This window comes from Alexandromys fortis, unplaced genomic scaffold, assembly GCF_014885135.2.
Source record: "Alexandromys fortis isolate MF-2015 unplaced genomic scaffold, M_Fortis_MF-2015_v1.1 scaffold_98, whole genome shotgun sequence".
NCBI classification, from domain to species: domain Eukaryota; kingdom Metazoa; phylum Chordata; class Mammalia; order Rodentia; family Cricetidae; genus Alexandromys; species Alexandromys fortis.
The window spans coordinates 1,803,869-1,809,868 of NW_026068002.1; the positions used below are offsets into that span (position 1 = coordinate 1,803,869).

At 39.1% G+C, this 6,000-nt stretch overlaps 1 protein-coding gene across 14 annotated transcripts in view; it reads left to right on the top strand.

Moving 5' to 3' along the window:
* Dock10 (dedicator of cytokinesis 10) overlaps window positions 1-6,000 on the top strand; it is a 251,970-nt gene that overhangs the window by 121,812 nt on the left and 124,158 nt on the right. The window lies entirely within an intron of this gene.

The following is a 6,000-nucleotide window of genomic DNA, read 5'->3' on the forward strand; positions in this document are numbered from 1 at the left end:
TTAGAAATATAGTTATTTCTGCTGGGAGCGATGAAAAGTGCTGATGATAAATCTCTCTGGACAGCTTGAGGGACTGATTTAAAAATCTGTTGACAACATATACTTGAATTCAGTTGATGAAACAACTTCTTCATCTTCTAACCAGACATCAGGCTGCTTTGGGGTTGGGCCAGCACACAGCAGCTAAGAAGCAGAACTTTACCGGATGAACCCAGCACCTCCTTTACACACAGCAGAGGGTTAAAGTGCAGGCCAGGTCAGATTAATTGGTAGAGGAAGGGTCTAAATGTCCTCTGTACTCTAAAATGTGGCATGTCCTGATTAAAATTCAGATGAAACTTCTGTGATGGTTAATTATCAAGCTGGGACATTTAACTAGGTCCTCTTACTGGTCACTGAGTAAAAACTTCAGGTTCTTTATAAGATCCCAAATTTGATTGCTAGATTTAGTTCCTGATACCTTTTGGATTTGTTTTTAATAAAGGAAAGTAGAATCTTAAAGCACATTTACTTTTCTTACTGTTAATTGCTAATATATTTAACATCTTTTAAGCTATTAATTTTAATATGAATGACTCTATGGAAATTTTATTTTCAGGTTTGTAGTTATATCATTTGCAGATTATTAGATTTTTCTTCTTTTCAAATAAGCTTATTATGTCCTTAATTTTTGTCTCATTGTATTATCAATATCCTAAAATAATGTTGGATAACAATGCTACTACTGAATGTGCTGTTTTGCTGTCTGACTTATTTTTGTTTTAGGGGGAAGCCATTATTATCTTTTCTGTTTTATAAACTACTGGCTTTTATATTGTTTTTGAGGCGATGTCTTCCTTAGACCCTTTGACGTGCTTGTAAATAGTCTCACCAGAGAGTCTAATCAGTCTATTGTTATGCAGCTTCTCCAATATAATTCAGCACTGAGGTAGAATTCATAATTTTTTGCATGTTTATTTGCATTTCTGATATGAAAGTTCATATATTTGTCCATATTGTGTTATTACCCTAGTAAGCTTTTGCCCCCTTCCCACTATTTTATTACAAGCTTTTACATCTATAGGCATAAGTAAATTTATATCTTACACATGAGCAAATTTGTATCAATAGACATGAATAAAATTTACTTCTGGCTTTCACTTCATTTTGTTGGCATTATAGAAAAATCTAGCCTTAAAAAATAAATTGGGGATACAGTTGTGGTGTATGTGGTAGTTAAAAGACTGACTAGACACTACTACAATACCTGGGGAACAGAAGCATAATTTTATAGGGATGTAATGAATGTAGAGAAGACACCCCACGTGACTTCCAAAGCCCTGATGCCATGTAACTACATGGATGCTGCCGGACGGCCTTGAATTCATTGTACAGAGACAACTGTGTCCCAGCAGCAGGGACAGGAAAAAGCCGTGTTGAGTTAGCCGGGTCAGCTTGCAGAGGGTAAAACCAGTGAGGTCCGCTTTAGAGAGCCAAAGCATGCATGCATGTTACCTACAAATTTCACTGTGCCAACAGCTCCACAAGAATCCGCAGTTCCCACCTGGGCCTGAAATTGCACTCAGCGCGCTGATATCCGCAGAGTTCCTAGAGTGCTAAATGCAATACCTTATGGTAATCTGCTGGTGTTTTCCGTGCCTTTAGCTCAGTTAGCTAGCGATACTTTCCTGTACAGCCACTGCCTGTGAGGAACCGAACCCGAGTTAACTGCAAAGTCGATCATCTTGCTCTTTGGTGGAGCAATCAGGGTTGAAATTTGTTGGACAAATGAAGCGAGTTTTCATCAACTAGGAAACAAATATTCCAAATTTAAAAAAAAATGGATACACCATACTTTTTCCATGTTATTCAGCAAACAAACAAGGGGAACAAACTAGTGCCTGGGGCAGATGATTGATGAACAAATGCCCCGCAAAGGCCCTAGCAACAAAGACTTTATTGTTCATGTTGGGAGATTATTTTGAAAATTCTCTTTCCCTTATTACATAAGAAAGAAATTCTACATGAAGGTAAATTTAAAATAAAAAGCAAAAGCCACAAAAGTGTGGGAAAACATTTTTAAAGGGAGATGAAAAGTGACAGATTCCACTCTGTAAAAAGAGTAAATTTCTGCAAGACAAATGGTACCCTAAAGTAGAAGAAGTTAAAGCTGTCACCTAAACTCTATATATTTCTTCTGATAGGTGCACAATGCGTATACGTTTCTAGCAGTCAAAATTCAACAAAAGCTTTAAAGATTCTTTTTAGTTTATAAGTATGCATGTGTGCGTGTGTGAGCTGCTGTGTACCATGGACATTCAGATGGCCATGGAGACAGATCTTCAGGAACTGGAGTTATGTACAGTCGCAAAGTGACTGAAATGGGTGCTGGGAACCAAACGTGGGCCCTCTGCAGAAGCACTTAGTGTGCTTGGCTACTGGGCTATCCAATACTCAGAATTCTACAGCTCTTAATATGAAAAAGGCAACTCAGGGAGAAACATGCAAAAGATATAGGCAGGCAAATGCAGTCAGCTAAGAGGTATGTGCTAGAGGTCATGGAAATACAAATAGAAGCAGATTTTATATGTCATATCTGAAGGACAAAAAAATAAAGTAAAATGATTTGATCATGGCGATAGTATAGAGGAAAATGTCAATATAACAGTATTCAAAGTACATCTGTAGCTTTTGAAATTTACCCACAAGTAACTCTAAAGTGTCATGTGTAAATATGTACACATGTAAAAACAAGCTTAAATATATGCATGTATAATTATAAGCATGTATATTGCTGATTGGTAAAATTTAAAATATAAATGGGAACTCTATTTAAAACATTTTTAGCACATTTATGTGTGTGTATGTGTGTTGTAATAATACACAGCCCTTGAGATACATACATTTAAGAGTCAGGCAATGTGGTATACGCCATTAACCCTAGCACTAAGGAAGCAGAGGCTAGCCTAGTTGACAAAGCAATTTCCAAGATAGCCAAGGTTACATAGAAAAAGCCCATCTTGAAAACCAAACAGAAACATTTATATGTATGTGTATGTGTATATATACACTTAAGTATATGAATAAATATGCATTCAAAATATTAGGCCTTGTAGGGCAATGATATATACATACGTGTGTGTGTGTACACCTCATAATTCCATGTTCTTATAGTATTAAAAGTAAATTTTAAAAATTTAAAAATATTTTGTAAGTAATTAGAATTTATTTGTAAATGCTGCCAGAATTGGAACCCAAGTCTGTGGCCAATGAACCCAAATCCCACAACCAATTCAAAACCTCCACCACCAACCTCTCGTATCATCAAGTCTACAAGTGTAACGTTGTTGCCTGGAAGCCAGGTCTGTCCAGCTCAGGAGAACCCCAAGAGTGTAGGGCTCCTCGAGGTCAGCCCTTCCTTGTGTTTCCAGAGCCCCTGCACCACAGCTTCCAATGTCAGTCACTCTTACAGTTCTCTAAGGTCACCTTCCGCTGCCAACAGGCTGACCGCAAAATCTGCCTTTCTCTTGTTACTTTTCCTGTAGAGAAATTCCTTACCTTTGCGTTTGTTCCACTTTAATTATTACCTTTCAGCCTTGGCAGGCCCCTCTCTCTTGTACACTCAGCTTCCCTCTTCTTCAAAGAGAAGAATTCCTTCAAAGAAGGGGGAAACTTGGAAGAAATCATTTTATTTTCATTAACTTTTTTGCATCATCCTCTGCAAGAAGCTTCTGAATTTGGTTTGAAGGATGGAGATGAAGCAGAGCTTGGGCTCCACAGTCTGGGAAGCTGGAACATCTTACTTACAAGTGTCCCCCATTAGCAACAGAACATCAATAGCCAGGCCCGCCTGTTGCAGATCAAAAGAAAAGGAGTTCCCAGAGAGTTGCTTTAAGATGGAGAAATGCCCCCAGAGAAATACGCTGGCAAAAAGGCTTGACTCAGATCATAATAGCAGCCAATCATTATTGCCTATTGCTTTGTGTCAGAGAAACATCTAAATCATTCACTTATAATAATTATAAACAAACGCTAGAGACAAGCAGCATCCTTTAAGGATGAGGAAACCACATCATAGAAAGACGAAGAAACTTGACCAGGTAGTGTCATACAGATAGGAATACGTTCAGTATCTGGCCCCAGGCCCCTGAGCCCAAGCCCCTAGACTTTTGATCGACAGTGCTAACTACCAGTCTGAAGCTTTGCCCTAGTGTCCTCTGGAATGAATCTTCCCTAGCAACTGCGCTGCAGCCTCTGTCCAGCCTCTGGTATATATAATCAGCAGAATACACCTGGGGAACACTACTGAGACCAGATAAAGCAAGCACTGCAGTAGACTCCAACATTTGCACGACTTCTGCAGAAGCTCGTCTATTTCGCCATGGTTGCTATATTGAGCTTCCTTCTTGGTCCACCCTGAGTTAAATTGCCTGGGGACTCCGTGCGCTGGCAAGGACAAATGTTCTGGTTGCTAAGCAACAAAATGGAAAGAATCTAGTTTCAATTCATCCAGCTCGATAAAAGTCTTGAACTCTCTCTCTCACATTACTCTACGGTGATAATCCACAGACTCTTGTCGAAGGTAGTGGGTTTTCTTTCCCTTTGTCTTGAATGACTTCATATTTTTTAAAGGGAATTAAGTAAAATGAACCATGTCTCCCTTTTCTGCATTATCTGTTATTAATTATCCTCCCTGTCTTGGAGAGTGAGCTTAGCTGTTTCCCACACAAAAGCATAGGCTTTCATACCTGCAACATTGCCAGCTCTGTAAACAGTTGGCCACAGTTGAGCAAAAATGTACGTACAAAACTATGTTTAAGTATCCTAAAGCACAGGTATTTATTAACTCATTTACTGCCTCATCCACAAGCCCTATATGATTAACTTGCCCGTGTGCACAGAGAATGATTGTTCAACCTCTGCTCACTCCATGGTCTCCAAATTCCTTAAATCACTGTGCTTAATATTTCCACTGTTAAGAAGGAATGTGCCCTTTATTTTGACATGTCTCAGTTTCTCCATCTTTATCTAGGACTATTGACCTAGTGATGTGATCCTAAAAGTAACACTAGCAAAGGTATGGGAAACAAGAGCTTGGGAAGACTGTATCTGATCCCCCAAACTACCTTTACATCTACTTCTATGACCATGAAAAAGAAGTAAAGTCAACTAACTGCTCCTGGGATACCATTCCCACTTGGGAACCGGGCAATAAAGGAGATTATACATAGACTCCAGGCTTCCCAAGCAAAATGCCTACAGTACAGTTTCCGTTTAAATACGCACCAAGGAGTAAGATGAAGTTCAGCCCACTAATTAAAACTAAGCTGCTGGTTTATTCTCACTTAACAAAAGAAAATGAAACAGCAGATTGAATAATATGATGGCTCAAAGGAAAACAGGCCCTGGGAGCACTTCAGATGAGCTGACGAGGGAAATACTGGCTAAGTACTAAGGTTTCAAGTTGCTTTGACACCAAAGCCTGTTCAGTCAATGGAACCCAGCCTCTCAATAGGTGTAAAATTGACATAAAATGAGAAGAAAATATTGAAGTCAAAAATCCAGGTATTACTTTGGTTGTGACATCCAATCCTTAGAAACTAGAGTGTTGCAGAAGCAATGTTTGAAAACAGAAACAAATTTCTCTATGTCTCTAGCGAGAGTGTACCTGGATACACACCATCCTTATGCCTATCTTTACGGGGGCAGTGCTGAGTTACCGTGGGCAGTTCATACTTTATGCAGGGACTCCAGACTAGAAATAGTGGGGTTTTCCAGGAAAAGAAGGAACATAAGACTTATGATGGAAGAGAAAATACAAATCATGTTTAAGGGAAGGAAGCTTAAAGAAGCCACAGCAAAATCACACTAAAAGCCCAAGGACCACCTAGTTAGAACTGAGGCCTAATCAATTTCATACCAGCAGGGTGTTCTGTATAAACCCAGTACACCAAGGTGTCTGCAAGTATTACACACACACATACACACATGTATTCTCTCTCTTTCTTCTCTCTCTTTCTT